The sequence below is a fragment of the Ambystoma mexicanum genome, chromosome 5q (genome assembly GCF_040938575.1).
Source record: "Ambystoma mexicanum isolate Mex_15411 chromosome 5q, UKY_AmexF1_1, whole genome shotgun sequence".
Classification (NCBI taxonomy): Eukaryota; Metazoa; Chordata; class Amphibia; order Caudata; family Ambystomatidae; genus Ambystoma; species Ambystoma mexicanum.
The window spans coordinates 183,107,737-183,127,534 of record NC_090933.1 but is presented as its reverse complement, the minus strand read 5'-3'; the positions used below and the strand labels follow the sequence as shown (position 1 = coordinate 183,127,534).

Here is a 19,798-nt window from a genome sequence, read left to right as displayed (position 1 = left end):
AGACTGTGGAAGGTAATGTAAGAGACCAGGGGGTATTGTGTGCCCTTAAAGGTTTCTACATGATCAAATGAGTGCATGATTTATAGATATAGTGCACATGCAGGAACAAATACCATCTCAGATAATAGCAGCCATATTGGAGTGTAAGGCCTAAACGCAGCGCAGCAGCCAGAATCCCAGGGGTAGGGTGCGACCATGAGAAAAATAACTGGTTGTATCCTGGGCAACACGGATGAGAAAGACCAGAGCCACAGATATCCATAAACCCATCATTGTCTAAAAAGTTGCCAGCCTTTGCACCCCGGGAAGAATGTGCCCTGAAAGGCCATGGGAGGAGGGCTGAGTATCTTTGTTCGATATGATCCCACGAGAAGGATGGCATGGGCCTCCAACCCCCACCAGTCCCAATTCTCAGTTTATAGCACCCAAATACCTTACCCTTAGGAACTCTGAATTCCAAGGTACCAGCCAGCCCCAGACCACTGATCATAAACCTGTTAGACTTCTGATCGATAAGAAAAGATCAAAAGGCAGGGCTTTCCTGCTGTCACTTCTAGGTCACGTGATTTGTGCTGCGAGGTGCAGGGAGGGATGAAATGATAGTCCAGAATGAGGGTGGAGAGGTGCTGGCCTGCTTGGGAGCGAGGGAAGTGTGAGAGTTAGTATGACCTTGGCCTTTCCCCAGGCCCCTGTCTGCTAGTACCATGTGCACTGCTACATAGAAAAAGATGTGTTGTTTAGTTTGCACATTGTTTTGCCAATCAGCCACCTTCTGACCGATGATGAATGCAGCATCAGCCACGTGGGAGAAGATGGACGGACTGGGCTGGGACAAATAGTCTGGCATCCCCTATGGAGTGGGCAGCCTATTTATAGGTGCTCACCAACGAACTGCGAGGGATTCTACTGTATGTAATGAGGTCACTGATGACGCTATGTACCTTCATACAGTGCTGCTCATTCACATTTTGGCAGAACATTCCGTGGCATCAGAGTTCTTTGTTGGCGCTTTGGAGTTTCCAAATCAGCAAAACTCTGCGTAAAAATTGGACCATACTACACAATGATCCCTCTCTCCTGAAATTATTTCCCAAAGCACCAATGATGGCCTTTAAACGTGGACATAATCTCAAAGATAAACTAGTGAGAGCGGAAAGACCTCCTAAAGACAAACAACTTGTACTGAGTACCATAAAGAAGGGTACCTTTCCCTGCTTGAACTGTACGAACTGTAACAATGTTATAAAAGGTGAAACGATATCTCACCCACAAACTGGGAAGAAATTCAAAATCAGAGACTTTTCCACCTGCCTCTCCGCAGGTGTCATCTACTCATTGAAATGTCCCTGTGGTAAATTATACATAGGACAAACCACAAGACCCGTCAAAGAAAGATGGTCAGAACACAAATCCACCATCAGATGTAAGAATCTCAGATCCCCAGTGGCAAGGCACTTCATCGAATTCCAACATACGATTGCACAAATTAAATTTCAAGTCATAGAAATTGTCAAACGTCCACACAGAGGTGGCAATTACCAATCCCTGTTGTCACAGCGAGAGAAGTACTGGATCCACACACTTGACACTTTGCAACCTAAGGGTCTGAATGATGAATTCTCTTTGAGTTGCTTTCTATAGTGAATTGTGAAACTCACATGTTACATCGCCAACTACTATACACAAGTGTCAGTATCCCGGACCTTAAAAAAAATTTTTTTTCTTTGTCATTACAAGTGTTGTGACTTTGATGTTTTCTTCAAGGGAACTGTATTTTCCTATGTTTGACTTGCCTATATTCACTTAAATGTTTGCACCTGTTCACGAATGACCAATTGAACCATCTCTCCATTCGTTCGAACCTTGTATGAGTAATAGGCTACATCGCAATCTTTTATCCCCTTGCCATTGAATTATACTTGTCTCACTATATAATGAGTAGCCTCATGACTCTACATGATTTGTTTTGGACTATTAAGAGTAAACTGCATGTACCATTTGTGTTATCTATCATGACTGTAACGATTATTGTACTATTCACAAATTTCTGTTCCATTAGAACCAAAATTATAAAATGCGTTGCGATGGTGAACACCAGAATTCTTATGTTTCATTATGGAACATATTAACTCTACTTTTCTTATTTATCCTGATCTCTGGTCAGTCCCTATGAGTACGCTTGCACTATGCGCCATTGCATGATGGCCTCCATATTCCTCACTCACCGGCTTCTATGCCCTTTTCTATGTTTATTATTTAGTTTCCTTTCTACGTCTGACGGCGTGTCCCCAGCACAGCTCGTTCCCTAGGTTACGACCGCGCGGAGCCACTGCCTGCCGGTTTCAGTTTCCACTAACAGTGTTCCCCGCACTGTACAGGTAAGCTACCGCTACTTGGGTCCCTTTGCCCGGTTGGGAGACCCCAGGTTCATTTCTCTCCAGTATAACAGAAATGTATATGTCCCCACTTAGGTGCCAGCAGTACGTGTCTCTTTGCAGATGCCCTGCATCGTATAATTGTTTCGAATACTTGTTGACCACACGGATGCCCCTGTTGCCTTGGCTACTCGTCCCGCAACTCGAGTGAGTGCATTCTTCAAAACCAATTCCGGTTTATTTTAAGTATTATTTATTTTATTCAGTAGCGCTCTTTTGGAGTTATTCTTTCTCCGTCCACAGGAGGGGTATGGTTTTTTCTTAAACACGCTCCCCATATTGACTCAGCTTTTTCACTATTCAAGGGTGGTCCTTGCTATTTAGAACCCACTACCGCTTTTGGCTTATCTCGATCTGTCTGACTCTTCATCACGCCATTTTCTAGATCCCACCATGTAGGTGGATCTCACACAATACATCTCCTTTGTTATGTGTTTAGCTATTAGTATAGAGTGTTTCTCTTTGATCTGTTAGTTCACTCTTTTCACCATACTAGATCTCCAGTATTCTGCGCTTCACCATCTCGCTAGCATCCCGAGTTATGTACAGCTTGTCAGTCAGTCCTTGACTGTTATGGAAATAAAATAAAAGATTTTACTTTTTGTCTCCTTGAAATGTTGTCAACAGTTCAATTGGGCCCTTATGAAGAAGAGGTTACCCTCGAAACGCGTCGGCCACTCCACAATTGGACAGCATCACCTCTCCATCATTTATTGCTTCTTCACAATTTGTTTTAATATGTTAAACGTCACGAATTACTTTGTACAACAGAATGTGCCTTTTGGCAAATTTTGTTTTCCTCTTTGCCAAATAAATTGTTATATGCTCAACTAACAAACTGCTGTTATATATCTATATCCATATATTTGAAGGCCCTATGTGGCATCAGTAAACAGTGTGCAGGGGACGGGAGGGCCCCACTTTTTGGGTCCTCTTCTATTTTCTCTTTCCTGCTGTCACTTCTAGGTCACGTGATTTGTGCTGCGAGGTGCAGGGAGGGATGAAATGATAGTCCAGAATGAGGGTGGAGAGGTGCTGGCCTGCTTGGGAGCGAGGGAAGTGTGAGAGTTAGTATGACCTTGGCCTTTCCCCAGGCCCCTGTCTGCTAGTACCATGTGCACTGCTACATAGAAAAAGATGTGTTGTTTAGTTTGCACATTGTTTTGCCAATCAGCCACCTTCTGACCGATGATGAATGCAGCATCAGCCACGTGGGAGAAGATGGACGGACTGGGCTGGGACAAATAGTCTGGCATCCCCTATGGAGTGGGCAGCCTATTTATAGGTGCTCACCAACGAACTGCGAGGGATTCTACTGTATGTAATGAGGTCACTGATGACGCTATGTACCTTCATACAGTGCTGCTCATTCACATTTTGGCAGAACATTCCGTGGCATCAGAGTTCTTTGTTGGCGCTTTGGATTTTTGAGTGGAAATAAACTTTTTATACTTGCAAGAGGTCTATTGGGCATTTTCCACTAGTGGGATGCATTTTTTCTGGTGTGAGCTTATAGGGGGCATTACTACAGTACACCCAGTGATACTTCACTAATGAAGACAAGGGGCCTCGTTACGAGTGTGCCTGTCTGGTAACAACGGTGCCGGTAAGCCTACTGGCACCGTTGTTACTGGACCGGCACACTACGAGTCTGCCTGCCGCAGTCGGTGTGCCCAGCAGGTCTGCCCTGCTGGACACAGCGGCCACGGTAAGGAGACCGGAACGGAGACCCTGGCACTTTGCGGTGTCGGTGCCTCCGTGTTCCCCATTCCCACACAAATGGGAATGGGGAATTACATTTACTGTCACAGGTTTCCCCCCTTCTCACCTGTCTGTGTTGTTTGTTCGAGTTCTTCGATGAAGTCTTCTGTTGCACCGTTCAGGTCTTGTATAACCCTGTGCGTGGGTCCTCGGGTTCCAGCGTGCGGTTCGTGTCCCGTCTCCAGGGAGCGTTCAGATATCCGGGAAAAAAGTCCAGGAAATGGTGAGGAGCGCACTCGGAAGGCGAGTGCGAAGGAAATCCAGGAATGCAAGGTGAGGACAAAAAGGGGAGGATGAAGGAGGAGGAAAATTAAGGGACCGGGAACCAGGAATCAGTGGAAATCGTTGCACGAACCACGGCAGCACACGTCTGACTACTGCAAGCAGTAGCGTTGAGACACGCAGGGCTGCGGGGGCGGGTCTGCTTTGTAGAACGCAGAGCGTACAACGCGGAGACTGGCAAACAGCGTTTCACATTTGGCGGCCATGTTGGGAGTACTGCTGAGTTCAGTCCCCTATGGGTCAGGGACCACGAAGTCCAGAAGGGACACGTCCGGTGGTTCATGACATTTACAGGCACCTGACTTCCCGGAACGCTGGGGTCGTAAACCCCGGTTGATTCCGGCAAGCCAGGTGTTGTGAAATATTGGAAGTCTGGTGGCAACCTGCCGGTATTACCGGTACAGTTACCGCCAGACTTGTAATGAGGCCCTAGATTTCCTTGTCTGGGCACCAGAACATGGCTGACATGGATACTAGTTACCATATCAGGTCCCTTTATGTTTGATGAGATATCTGCAGCAGGTGGAGAATGTGTCACATGGGTAGTGTAGAGGAGGCATGGTATCACAAGTATGACACTGACACAATGGGTACAATTTGTAAAAACCTTTATTGAAGTTGTTGGGGATGGAAAACTCCTACTTTGCCCTATAACTAAGATGGGAGTAGTCTTGACCATCAAACGATAAATTAAATAGTCCTAGTGGAGTCTGTCAAATCAAAATGCTGTATGCTAACAAAACCTAATGCCTGCCCTATCTCTTGTACAAAAAGTGTATAAAGGAGAAATGTATGCAAAGGAAAAATCAGTGTTCAAAAGAATAAATGTGGTTGAACCAGCTTTCCTCCCCACGTTGAACCTCACGCAGTAAGGCTGTCCCTGTAGGAGGGATGACTCACTCTGGCCCGGCTTTCAATACAATAAACAGTTCCAAAACGTGGTTCGAGGCTCGCCTTGCATTCCACGTTAAAGTCTCTTTTCCTGACTTCCAAATAATGTTTCAACAAAAGGTTCACGTAGGTCCCCTTCTGCCTGGCTCAGACCTTTCACAAAAAAGTTCATGTAGGTCCCCCTCTGTTAGGCTCAGACCTCTGACAGCAAAGTTCAACAAAACTTGCAAGGGGGCTCCCTTCCCCAAGCTTATTACACTTCAAGTCTCCCTATGTCGGTCTTCGACCACTTTCGGATGTCGAAGACTTTCGAATGTGCATGGCTTTCTTTACAGACCACCACAGGACCACTTTGACTCAAGTTTCACGGTATAACTTTCACTCTCCCTTTCTCTAGGAGTTAATTTTGCTAACTTCACTTTTGCCATTCATTCGCTTTATCGCTTCAAACAATGAATCTTTCACAGAGACCTTTAAGTGGGCAACTTCCTTTCGCCGGACCACTCTGTTACTTAGTATCGCTGATTTCACAGCTGTCCTTACTTCAAAGTTCATTCACAGGTCTGGCTTTCTTCGCGTCTCATCCACACGTTTGCAGCTTTCACTTGCGATATAATGTTGCTACTTCAAACTTTAACACACACCAGTCTCTCAGGTCGCTTGCCAACTCACCGTCTGTGTGCGTTTCTTTCTTTGTTTTATGATTTCCAATTCACGAGTTAAGGTTAGTACCACAGGCTTGACCTCTCCTCCCCAACTCTGCCGTTCACCTGGGAGGGTCGCTGGCATCCTTGAAACACAATGCAGCCTTCTGATGTGGGATCTGGCCTTCTCCACATGTCTTTCATGGCCTGTCGGTGGCAATGACCTCCAGTGGGGAACTCTTGGGGTTTTTGACCAGCTGCTCTCGTCCATTGCTCTGTCGCTCTGCTCCAGTAGCTTTGCCTTTGCCGCAGAGGTTCTGTTTGTACTCGTGTTCCGCCTTGTTGCTCAGAGTGTGTCTCTAGCTTCTGCCTTTAATTTTTGTGAGGAGAGATAATTGGTATCAGGTGTATGCACTTATAGTCAAGTTCCTGACTTTGCCTAACCTTATTAGCGAGACATGTGCAGTTTGATGTGTGAAAGTTAGTGGTGTTACTCTCAGTCACCCTCTTTCTCAGCCCAGTGTTTGTGTAGAAAAGGGAGGGGGGATTTGGGACCTTGCAGAATCCTAAAAATTAGGATGTGTTAGATAAACAAAATAATGGGAAATACTGTTTCTAACAATCGGCTGCCTCACCCCAACTCCCCAAAGACCCCTCACCCAGGTGATCCTCCTGCACTGGTCCAACCCCAGGAACTGGATCGTAAAGCGATGGCTGGGTCCTGGCCACCTGTATCACAAGTCCCAGAGGACTAGCGGGTGGGACACCCTTTGGTTTCTCACAGTGTGCTGAGCGGAATTGTACAGGCATGGCATTGTTCTGTCAGCCACAAATCTCAGGGCCACAGGATGTTCTGTTACAGATCACATTGTAAATATAACCCACTAAATATATCTTACTCTCTTTCTGTATGAGACTGAGTGGCTGATTCTGAGCTTGTGATAAAAAGTGTCTCGAAATATGACATTCTCCCCTCCAGTTTCCAGCACCATCATTCTGAGCTGAGTGGAAATATTGGAGGGGAGATGTTGTGCTTTCCAGCAGCAAAAGCTGCTAAAATCGCACGTTGTGTGGAAAACATGTACTCCAGTGATATTGCAAGCATTTCTTGATAGACTGCCACTTTTCTAGTTTAATAAAGTTTTCTTAAACTTTCTTAAACTAGAAAAGTGGTGCTGCAGTCTAAGAAATGCATTGTTTGTAAAGGGAAACAGTGCACAGTGTAGTTTAAGGGCACCTCAAAGGTACCATATTTTAACTATTTTTTTCATGCAAAACCAGTGCTGCTGGGAGGAGAATCCCTTCCATGTGGCTGCCCTGCATTCCTCGTGGTTGCCTTCCTTCATGTCCCTGCACCACATTCTTTCCCTGTAAGAATATGGCTCATGTAAGAAAGGTGTTGTTCTGGCTTGTAACAACACATGTCTATTTTTACATGGACCTCTGAATCAGGCCCTCATTTTGCTTAAGAGTCGTGGTGTGGGACTTTTGGATACTGATAAGAGCTGACACTTCGGATGGGCGCAGGAAATGGGACCCTCGGAACTGCCACACCCCCTCTGGCGTAGGCTTGGCGGTTACTCCCTGGTTAGGCCGCCAAACCCACGTTGAGAGGGGTTCCCACCTCCTCTTGACAACGTGTGAGCACTGACCTTGTCTCACGTTATTGTAAGCAAAAGGGACATTGGAAGTTCGAGTGCCTGAAGAGGCTGCACCTACAAACTGCTAGAACTCGCACTGTCTCTACCTTTATAAATTTGAATGGACATTTCAGTCCCAGATAAAGTGAGGAGGTTAGGCCAGCCAAAGGAAATGTGATCATGTTCTCTGTACATTCATTTCTGTAGATCAGGGATGCCCATTTATTGAATGTAAAATTATGCCCTGTTTGGTAGTCAATGCAACAAAGCACCCAGCAATCAGATCAAGATATTTTCCACTAGTGCATATTTCTTTTGCTACTGGAAAAAACTGTTGGTTTTTCAATAATCTAGTTATTTATCCCATTGCGGCCCCATTGTCCCCGACCTTTAGTTGAATTTCAGATAAACGCACATTCCTCCAAATCTCTGGTTTTTGTGGAACACTGTTGAGTGAGACGTACTGTGTGAATTAGGGTGACGTGCACAAAGTATTGTATTCGGAAAAGAGTGTTTCTAGACATTGGGCCTCATTACACAGTAGGCGGTAAATTCCGGCCATTACCGGCATGGCGCTATTAATGTGTCCGCCTTGGCCTGATGCCGCTAATAGCGTGGCATTACGAGTACGCGGACACGAGCGCAGCACCATGCCGGTAATGACCCTACCGCCATGCCGCTAAAGACCCCAAAAAGTCCCTTACCGCCATCGCCGAAAGTGCTGATAGCACTTCCGCCCTCCCGCTATATGCAAATAGTGGTCACAGCTATTAGCGGTGTCCATAAAATTGCAGAAACGGAAATAGCGTCATCGCACAGGAACGGCAAAAAAGAGCACGGTGGCCATCTTTAAAAACACAATCCATTGCCATCCTCTGCATCCAGGACCTGTTTCCACATGACTCCAACACCAAATCATCCCGGATACCCAGAAGATGCCAAAGGCCGTCAAGAAAGGCGCAGATCGGCAGCGTAAAGAAACATTCACCAGCGAGGAGCTGATCATTCTAACACAGACCCTAGCGGCAAATGCCAATGTAGTATTCGCCAATGACATGCGGCGTGAGACCCTCGTCAAGAAAAAGGCTATCTGGGCAGAGGTTGCCCACAAAGTCAGTGCGTTGGACACCACCACCCGCACTGTCAAGGACTGCAGAAAGCGGTGGGATGACCTACGGCTCCGGGTCCGCAGCAATCTGGCTGCAAATCGCAACCTAGCTATGGCCACAGGAGGTGGCGCTGATTCCCCAATAAAACTCTGGGAGTGGGAGGAGACCTGCGCCAGCACAATTGGCGTGGAATCGATTGAGGGAGTCGGAGACATGGAGCATGGTGCGCCCACTTCATCGGATGGAGGTGAGTGTACACATGAAACAATGCCCCCCAAATCTTAGTCCACAATCAGCCCATGGAACCAGCCACAAACATACATGCACGCATCACCACATACATGTGCAACACAGACCCATTCATGCATGACCCACCCGACATCCCCATTACTGGATTCCCAACTAAAGAGGTCCCAATGCATAGAGCAGCATGACGTAAACATTCTGCATAAGGCACGTAGAACCATAACCGATGATATTCCCTATTTTTGTCCCCTACAGGATCACAGACAGACAGTGTTACGCTCACCTGACTCCCACGGAGGCGCTGGCCTGGTTCGCGCTGCTGTGACCTCTTCTAAGGTGATGCGCAGGGTTCGGAAGACGGACTGGACCGGGCCCCCAAATCTGGCTTGTCTGGCTCGCAGAAGTATCCTTCTGTAGGCGAAAATAGGGGATTAACTGTCTGCGGGGTGATGCAATCGGCCTCCCACTTTCCCCTCTCACCCTCCTTGAAACCCTTCTATGATTTCTCGTAGCGTCTCACCTTAGGGTCTGGAAGGACGAGCTCTCCATCCTGCTTCTGATGCAGGGGCGCGCTGGTTTCCAGTTACTTCACTGGATTTTCGGATTGGTGAGAACCAAACTTGCTTGGCTTCCAGGTAAGTTTTTTGATAAGAGGTTCCCCTTGTGTCCATGCATTAATGTACTAATGCTAGTGTCTTTTTCCCCATAGGGGCCGGGGTACGGAATGCCGGGGAACAGGCACCGACCCGAGATGAGAGGTGAAATCCTTGTAGAAATCAGGTAAGTCTTTAATGAGCGTTTTTTGGTAATGTCTTTTCATTCGCTCATTAACGCTGATGTCTCTTTTTCCCGTTAGGGGCCGGGGTCCGGAAATGCCAGGATGCGGCGCGGACCCGAAATGAAGAGGGAATGAATCAACAGGTAAGTCTTAACATGGAGATTTAGCTTTCCTTATTCCCTTCTCTCTCACCTTTTGTTCTGGTCTTTTTCTCCGTAGGCGCTGGGGCGTGACTGCGAATCCGGATGATCGCTGCTGAACATGGAGGAGCCCTGTAAAGGTGAGTGGAATGCGGCGCTGCAGCGATCGACGCGATGAGCTTTTAAATTAAAGTCTTCCTTTTCAGGATTGTCGGCGAGATGTCTCCGGGATGCGGATTTAGCAGGTAAGGACTTTTCCTTCTTCTGTTCTCTTCTTCTCTTCCTTTGCAGGTGATCCAGGATGCTGGCAGGCGTGGCAGAAGTCAGGATGCAGGAGCAGACACGGTGAGCGTCCAGCTGCTAGATGCAGAACAACGCAAAGCACGTGTGGCTGTTCGGGTGGGGTTTAAATAGCCTTGGAAGAAGTTCCAGGTATGTATCCTTCCTCCAATCAGGTATGTATCATTCCCCGACCACGCCCGGATGGTAAATTAGTCCCACAGGTAAAGTAGTTCCTTTCAGGCCTCAAGGAGGCCGGGATCCTGCAGCATGGTCTGCATCAGGTAAGTGCACCCAAGCATTCCCATAATGAGCCTGGCGCCTATGGCGCTAGGACTGATGTCTTTTATGAGCCTGGCGCCATAGGCGCCAGGACACTGTCCAAAGGGCCCCTATATGGGGTTGCTGGGTCCTTCCTTGGGGACTGGATGTCTGCTTTCGGGGACGCCGGGCTTGATCCGGCTCCCCGGGAGCGGGCATCATGACAGCACTCCCCCCTCAAGGCCCCTCCCAAGGTGTTTCCCTCCGGGGGTTTTGGTTTGTCTGGGAAGAGTCGGTGGAATTTCCTGACTAATCGTGGTGCATGCACATGGTCGCTGGGTTCCCACGACCTCTCCTGAGGTCCGTACCCCTTCCAATCAATTAGGTAGAACAGTTTTGACCTAAACATTTTTGAGTCTAAAATGTTCTTCACTTCGAATTCGGGCTCCCCATCTATTAGAATAGGTTCTGGAGGTTTGAGTAGTCGGGTTCCGGGTACCACTGGTTTCAGAAGTGACACATGAAAAACAGGGTGAATTCGCATACTAGCTTGTAATGCAAGTTTAACAGCCACTGGGTTCATTATTGCCGTAATAGAATAAGGTCCCAGATATTTTATGTTAAAAGTTCGAGGCCCTTTGAGTGGTAAATGTCTGGTAGCTAACCACACTTGATCCCCAATCTGACACGGAGGTGCTTCACTCCGATGTAGATCAGCATTCTCCTTGTATTTTCTCTTGGCTTGTTGTAAATGCGTAGTTGCCTCTTTGAAGGCTTGGGTAATTGTAGAATGCAGATGTTCTACTGCAGGCATTCCGAGGTTCTGAGGTGAGTCAAGGTTTGAGGTTCGAGGGTGATGCCCAAACAAAGTATAAAAAGGACTGTGGCCAGTTCCAGAGTGTACCGAATTATTATATGCGTATTCGGCTATCCAAAGAATGTCTTTCCAGTTGCTTTCAGATTGCTGTAACATACACCGTAAGTACTGTTCAAGGGTCTGATTTGTCCTCTCGGTCTGACCATCGGTCTGAGGGTGGTGACTGGTCGATAATCTTACGTCGATCTGCGCCATTTGACAACATTTGCGCCAGAAGTGGAAAATGAATTGGCTTCCCCGGTCAGAGATTAGTATAGATGGGAATCCATGTAGCCGAACAATATTTTCGAGGAATTCTTTGGCTAGGACAGAAGCTGAAGGTAAACCTTTCAAAGGAATAAAGTGAGCCATTTTGGAAAACAAATCCACAATTACCAGAATAGTATTGTACCCCGAACAAGGAGGCAGGTCCCTAATAAAATCCATTGATAGGGTGTGCCAGGGTGCTGGTGGTATGTCTAGAGGTTGAAGGAGACCGGCTGGTCTTTTCTTTTGACTTTTATTTTGGGCGCAAACACCACAGGACATCACAAAAGATTTAACATCTTTTCGCCAAGAGGGCCACCAAAATTGTCGTTTCACCTTTTCCTCTGTCTTGGCAATACCGGGGAGTCCCTCTATTAATGTATCATGATAACCGGAAATAACTAGTTCGTGTAATTCCTTATGTGGCAGGAGTAAGCGTCCTTGGAAATAAGGTAAACCATTATCTATGGTAAAGTCTGATCCCTTTTGTATCCATTCCTGTAAGGTTGTAGGGTCCAGGAGTTGTTTCACTCTGGCTTGAATGTCTTCAAGCGTCTGTAACAAAGTCATGCCTAGAATCCTCTGTTCGGGAATTATTGGTACTGGTTCTGAGTTTGTATCAGATTCTCCCATTCCAATTCGGGATAAGGCGTCTGCTTTGCCATTCTTGCAGACAGGTCGATAGGTAATCACGAAATCAAATTCAGCGAAAAACAAAGCCCATCAGAGCTGCCGTGATGACTGAGCCTTGGCGGTTTTCAAATACTGTAAATTCCGGTGATCAGTGATCACTGTGATGGTATGTCGAGCGCCAAGCAGATAATGCCGCCAGGCTTTAAAAGCGGACTTAATGGATAACAGTTCTTTGTCCGTGATTGCAAAATTAACCTCAGGTGCCGAGAATTTTCTGGACCAAAATGCTACGGGATGCAGTTGGTTGGTTTCGGGATCTCTTTGGGACAGGACAGCTCCCATGGCTAGGCTGGATGCGTCAGTCTCGACGACATAAGGGAGATCTGGACGCGGGTGTTTCAATATAGGTGCAGAGGTAAACTTAGCTTTTAAATCCTGAAAGTCCTGCTCGGCTTCTTCAGACCATTCAAAACGTTTATTTTTTCTCAAGAGTGCAGTAATGGGTTGTACCACGCGTGAAAATTCCGGGATAAACCTGCGATAGAAATTGGCAAAGCCGAGCATGCTTTGAACCCCTTTTACAGAGCTAGGTGATGGCCATTTGAGGATGGCATCCACTTTTCTTGAGTCCATTCGGACTCCTTTGGGTGTCAGGATGAAACCTAGAAACTCGATTTCTGTGGTATGGAAAACACATTTCTCCAATTTAGCAAATAGTTTGTGTTGGCACAGTTTTTCAAGTACTGCCCTGACGTGTTTTCTGTGATCAGATTCCGAAGAGGAGTACACCAGAATGTCATCGATATATACGACAACACAAACATCGATGAGTTCCCAAAGGACATCATTCATGAAGTATTGGAAGGCAGCCGGCGCGTTACACAATGCGAAAGGCATCACCTGGTACTCGAATAATCCGTATTTAGTACGGAAGGCAGTTTTCCATTCGTCGCCTTCTTTAACTCGTACCAGATGATAAGCCCCCCGGAGATCTAACTTGGTGTATATGTAAGCGTCCTTCACCTGGTCAAGGAGTTCAGGGATCAGAGGCAGAGGATAATGGTTTTTAACCGTTATCTGGTTCAATGCGCGGTAATCGATACAAGTTCTAAGGTCGCCTTCTTTTTTGGGCACGAAGAACAAAGCCGAGGATGCCGGGGACTTTGAAGGGCGAATAAAACCATTAGCTAGGTATTGATCCAAATATTGTCTCAAATGCAGATTCTCAGGTTCGGTAAGGGCATAAATCCTGCTACAAGGGGTTTGTGCACTGGGCACCAGATCGATTTGGCAATCGTACGATCTGTGAGGAGGTAACGTGTTGGCCTGTTCCTTTTGGAAGAGGTCCTGAAAGTCTTGGTATTCCGGAGGTAGTTGCATGGAGGCAGAGGTTACAGATGCTAGATTAATCTCCAGGTTTTCTGGGTAGCAGGTTTGTGTACTCTTAGCTTGCCAATCAATTTGAGTATTATGTGTCTCTAACCAAGGGGTTCCAAGAATAACCTGAAACTGTGGAGCCTTGATTACATCAAACACAACACCCTCCCGATGGCCGTCGGGACCAATAAGAGTCACCTCAGTAGTGAAATGTGTTATCGGTCCAGAGGCAATTTCAGTTCCATCGACTGTGGTGATGACATCTTTGCTGGTTTTTGGACGGAGAGGGAGGTTAATCATAGAGACCAATTCACGATCCACATAGTTTCCAATAGCCCCACTATCGATGTATGCCTTTATTGCATGCAACTGCTTAGGCTGTTCTGGATCTACGAGAACCATTGGCACAATGAAATGCGAGGTCTGAGAGTTAGTTTTCAAGCTCGGCAAGCGGACCCTACACTTGTCGGGCGGAGTCGTTTCCCGAAACAGAGTCTTCATGGTTTTTATCAGCGGCTTCTACCGCCTTTCGGGGCGGTTTTGCCGGGCAATCTCGTAGAAAGTGTCCAGAATTCCCACAATAAAGACATAATTTTAACTGCCGCCTCCTTTCACGTTCCTTTTGAGTTAAGGGTCCTTTAACCCCTCCAATTTGCATAGGCTCAGAGACATCAACTCCCTTGGGATTAGCATGGGTCTTGACCAACACCCGAGTCTCAAACCTGGACCGATCTGCTTTTCTGTTTTGAAGTCTGTGATCCAATTGGACCACTAAGTCTATATACTCTGTGCATTCTTGGGGCGGATTTACAACTTGGGCCAAGACATCTTTAAGTTCTCTGCGAAGGCCTCGATAAAACAACGTGACTCTTTTATCCTCTGGCCATCCCGTTTCCACAATTAGTCTATTAAAGGTTGCAATATAGGATAGGAGGTCCTGATTGCCCTGTCGCAGGGATAGAAGTTCATCATCCAGAGCCTGCCCCTGAGAGTGTCGGGCAAATAACCTTTCCATGCTTGCTTGAAACCTTTGAAAATCACAGAGAATCGGGTCATCTTGAGTAACCAGTGGAACTGACCAATCGGCAGCGCAGCCACTGAGATATGACAATACAAAGGCTACCTTGGTCTGATCATTAGGGAAGGCCCCAGGTCTGCATAGGAAGTGCAAACGACACTGATTCATGAATACGGCGGATCGTTTGGGGTCCCCAGCAAAGCGTTCGGGTGGGGCCAGCGGCATGTTTCCAGGTAGATTAATCTGCACAGGGTTACTGGAAACCACAGGAGCGGGGTTCCCTCCGGAACCGGGTAGAGGAGTTTGCCCAGCTTGACCTTGCAAAAGCTGTCTGGCCAGGTCATCAGTTGTTTCCTTTGATATTATTAATTCCCTCCTGAGAGCATTAGTCTCTTGACGAGCGGCATGTACTAAGGCCCGTAATTCCCCCAGTAATTGGGCCAACTGATCAGTCTCAGAACTTTCCATAGCGCCTGGGTGGGAATTTGTAGGAAGGCTTCGCGTTCTGTTACGCTCACCTGACTCCCACGGAGGCGCTGGCCTGGTTCACGCTGCAGTGACCTCTTCTAAGGTGATGCGCAGGGTTCGGAAGACGGACTGTACCGGGCCCCCAAATCTGGCTTGTCTGGCTCGCAGAAGTATCCTTCTGTAGGTGAAAATAGGGGATTAACTGTCTGCGGGGTAATGCAATCGGCCTCCCACTTTCCCCTCTCACCCTCCTTGAAACCCTTCTATGATTTCTCGTAGCGTCTCACCTTAGGGTCTGGAAGGACGAGCTCTCCATCCTGCTTCTGATGCAGGGGCGCGTTGGTATCCAGTTACTTCACTGGATTTTCAGATTGGTGAGAACCAAACTTGCTTGGCTTCCAGGTAAGTTTTTTGATAAGAGGTTCCCCTTGTGTCCATGCATTAATGTACTAATGCTAGTGTCTTTTTCCCCATAGGGGCCGGGGTACGGAATGCCGGGGAACAGGCACCGACCCGAGATGAGAGGTGAAATCCATGTAGAAATCAGGTAAGTCTTTAATGAGCGTTTTTTGGTAATGTCTTTTCATTCGCTCATTAACGCTGATGTCTCTTTTTCCCCTTAGGGGCCGGGGTCCGGAAATGCCAGGATGCGGCGCGGACCCGAAATGAAGAGGGAATGAATCAACAGGTAAGTCTTAACATGGAGATTTAGCTTTCCTTATTCCCTTCTCTCTCTCACCTTTTGTTCTGGTCTTTTTCTCCCTAGGCGCTGGGGCGTGACTGCGAATCCGGATGATCGCTGCTGAACATGGAGGCGCCCTGTAAAGGTGATTGGAATGCGGCGCTGCAGCGATCGACGCAATGAGCTTTTAAATTAAAGTCTTCCTTTTCAGGATTGTCGGCGAGATGTCTGCGGGATGCAGATTTAGCAGGTAAGGACTTTTCCTTCTTCTGTTCTCTTCTTCTCTTCCTTTGCAGGTGATCCAGGATGCTGGCAGGCGTGGCAGAAGTCAGGATGCAGGAGCAGACACGGTGAGCGTCCAGCTGCTAGATGCAGAACAACGCGAAGCACGTGTGGCCGTTCGGATGTGGTTTAAATAGCCTTGGAAGAGGTTCCAGGTATGTATCCTTCCTCCAATCAGGTATGTATCCTTCCCCGACCACGCCCGGATGGTAAATTAGTCCCACAGGTAAAGTAGTTCCTTTCAGGCCTTAAGGAGGCCGGGATCCTGCAGCATGGTTTGCATCAGTTAAGTGCACCCAAGCATTCCCATAATGAGCCTGGCGCCTATGGCACCAGGACTGATGTCTTTTATGAGCCTGGCGCCATGGGCGCCAGGACACTGTCCAAAGGGCCCCTATATGGGGTTGCTGGGTCCTTCCTTGGGGACTAGATGTCCGCTTTCGGGGACGCCGGGCTTGAACCGGCTCCCCGGGAGCGGGCATCATGACAGCCAGTGATGAACCGGGCACTGTGACACCTGCTCCCCCAGCAAATAAAAAGGCCAGGACACATGAGACAGGGGACACCGCCACCACCTCAAAGCGCACCGGGAGGAGTGAGCAGCAGCAGAGGGGTAAAGGCAGCAAGAGCGTCAGTGCAACACGGCCTGAAGCCACGGCTGCCCCTATTGCTGCACCCATGGCAGTGTTCCCCCTGTCATTAGAAACAAGCACGGAGGGCCCGCACTCTGCTGTCACCAGTTCCACTGGTGAGGCAGCAGCCACAGCGCCGCTGTCGGACGTGGAGGAGGCAATTGACGTTGAAATGCAAAGGCAGACCCTCAGGCCCCCGCAATCTATTGAGCCAAGCCCACGGCCACCATCACAATCGAGTAGCCATGGACAATCAGGCAACGACACCGTGGAAGGGCGCTGGAGCCCTCAGGTGTCCTCACGTGCATGTGGAAGAGGCAGTCCGTTTGAGGGAAGATTTTAGATTGTATGCAAGCCAGACCAGAGAGGGCATGGAGGCCTGCACAAATCAGATGTGTTAGGAAATGGCCCAAATGCGGCAGGTCCTCACACGCATTGCGGACGCCATGGAGCGACAATATCCCCGCCCAACACAGGATCAACCGGGCACCTCCTCCTCTGCGAGTTCCCGTCAGACAAGCCCCCGCCGCCGCTCCCTGCGCACCATGAGGCGCACGCCATCCCAACCTCCCAATGGCGGTGGAGGGCAGGAGAAGTAGGGCTAGCAAGAACTAGCTGGCACATGTGCACCAGGACACCTATGCACTACAAGCCACACATGGGGGTGTTGTGGGGGGAGGGGGGAGGGAAAGGGTGTTTTTGGGAGTGTTTAGCGGTGACGGGGCAAAGGGTGTTTTTGGGAGTGTATTGGGGGGATGGGGGAAAGGGTGTTTTTGGGAGTGTATTGGTGGAGGGGGGAAAGGGTGTTTGCACAGTTGGAGCCATACACTTTTTGTTCACAAATTATTCATAATACACTGTTCACAAGTTGAAACACAGGCTTGGTCTTCATCATTGTGTATGTGTACTTTATTGGGGACAGGGTCCATTTGGCCTCACCACATACAGCAGGGCAACAATGCCCATCTCCATCCAAAATTGTTGGCCCTTGTCTCTCAAAATATTCGATATATCAGATGCTGACGCACATCGTGTCCCCCCTGGACATCGCCTCTTGCATGTCCTGGCGGCCCATTTCCCCCATCCTCATCCCCATCAACATCATTTTCATCAGGAGGTTGCATGTCAATTTCAGGGGGCATAAGCACATTCCGTCTGATACACATTGTGCTGCATGACACATGCCATGGTTATCTTCGTCACTTTGTCCTGGCCGTACAGGAGGGCCTCACCCGGCCAGATTAGGCACCAGAGCCGTGTCTTCAGAAGGCCAAATGCCTGCCCAATCATGACGCGGGTACGGTTATGTGCAAGGTTCTATTCCTCTTCGTGCCTATCTGTGGGTTCCGTATAGGGATAGCGAGCCAAATCTTCAGGGGATAGGCAGCATCACCTGCATGGCTGGGACAACGGGGCCTTGTAACTCGTCACTTCAATTGTAACCGGGACATGTTAGCATTCTGATTGCCATCCAGAAATCCCAGCATGCATGGAGACGATCAGTGTAACTGCAATGTGAGAAGGTAAGCTAGTCCCTGCAAGTGGACGTGCACCATGCATGCCTCCGGCAGTATTTCCCATCTCCTGGGTGTGGATGGGTCCTAGGTGTTCATGGGCGCAGACAACCTTTATACGACAATGCTAGTGTATTGCCATTAGGATTCCAATATCCCCATGCTGTGAAGCGGCACATCAGTAGTGGTGTACGGGTGTAGTTCTGTACAATGGCTACAGGTGATCCATTTGCATGCACTCAAGGGCGCATATCTGTTGTGATGTTGTTCAACGCACATTTAGATTGTGCATATTGGCTGAATGTAGCAGCTTTGTGTCATGTAGGGTATGGTATGATGTGCAATGTGCATGTGGATAGATATGTCATGTATTGGGTTAGGGATTGATGTCTTTGTTGTGCAGTTTTCTGCTTGCATGTGGTTTTGTGTCCTCTACATTGTGTGCTGCGTTCGTGGACATTGGGGTACATCTGTATGTCCCTTTATTGTACGGACGACAGTCCACAACCAATTGGAGTATGCATCTCTACCCCCTCAAACACAACCCACATCACACTGCCATGTGCCTGCCCTGCTACTCAACCATTGATTCATGGGTTGATCAGGGGTATCGGTCAAGGCAATGTGTTATTCTCTTTTTTGAGTCACATACCATTTGGACATTGATGGAGTGGTAATGCTTTCTGTTTCGTTAGACAGCCTCATTGTGATGTGGAGGCACCATTTCCATATGGGTACAGTTGATTGCCCCGATGCTACGTGGGATGCATGCCAGTGAATAGATGCCAAGTTTTTCGTTGGAGATCTCCTGGGTTGTCCGTGGCAGGGATATGTGTTCACTTGTGTGCTTCAGGGGGGCATCGGGCACCTGGGTCCACGTGCGTTTGAATACTGGTTGTGAAATGCCATGCATCTGCCCTACCGTGTGCTTGTAGGTGCCTGTGGCCAGGTAGTGGAACACAGTTACCACCTTCAGTGGAGGGGGGATGGCAGTACGGATGTCTATGTGGCTCACTATGTCGTTGTGAATCATGTACACAATGTTGGTGATGGTATCCCGGTCCAGGCGGTAGAGGGTGTGTCTCTGCTCAGGGGTTGCATTGAATGGACTGGCTCGAATCCTGGGGATTGCTGGCTGCCTCTGTGGTATGACTGGGTGCACTGGTGAGGCTTGCTGGGCCTGTCTCGCCATCCTTCTCCTCCTGCGACTCCTCTGTGCTGCCTGTTGTTGTTGGTGCTGCAATGCAATCATGTCCTCTAGCCAATGTAATGATGCAACTATTGCAACCATCTCGGTGTGGGAAGGGGTGTGGGAAGGGGTGTGGTGTGCTCCTTTTGTGCTGCCCCAGTCTCCATTGCCTCCACCTGTGCTGTTGTGGCCACCTGTGGCAGGTGGGATCACTACTTAGGTCTCTTAACGCGTGGTTCGAGATGCTGGTATTTCCTCCATGCCGGTATGGGCTTTTTCGGCCAATGCCATGCAACTATTTGCATGCCTGCATGCCTTGTAATAGCGTGCTAATAGCGCCTTGCCGCTATTTCCGACCTGAGGGGTCGCGCGCCCACGGACCGGCTGCTATTAGTGGCACCGTTCTTAGCGGCG

The 19,798-nt window shown here is 48.4% G+C and overlaps 1 protein-coding gene and 1 long non-coding RNA gene across 3 annotated transcripts in view; both read left to right on the top strand.

The window, feature by feature from the left end:
* LOC138497322 (glyoxylate/hydroxypyruvate reductase B-like) overlaps positions 1-19,798 on the top strand; it is a 742,375-nt gene that overhangs the window by 236,518 nt on the left and 486,059 nt on the right. The window lies entirely within an intron of this gene.
* On the top strand, positions 1,022-3,273 carry LOC138497323 (uncharacterized). Of its 2 annotated transcripts, XR_011278564.1 has the most exons (3): positions 1,022-2,378; positions 2,472-2,582; positions 3,063-3,273. It is a non-coding gene; the product is annotated as an uncharacterized lncRNA (long non-coding RNA). The 2 variants fall into 2 exon arrangements; XR_011278563.1 differs by having other exon boundaries at positions 1,022-2,582.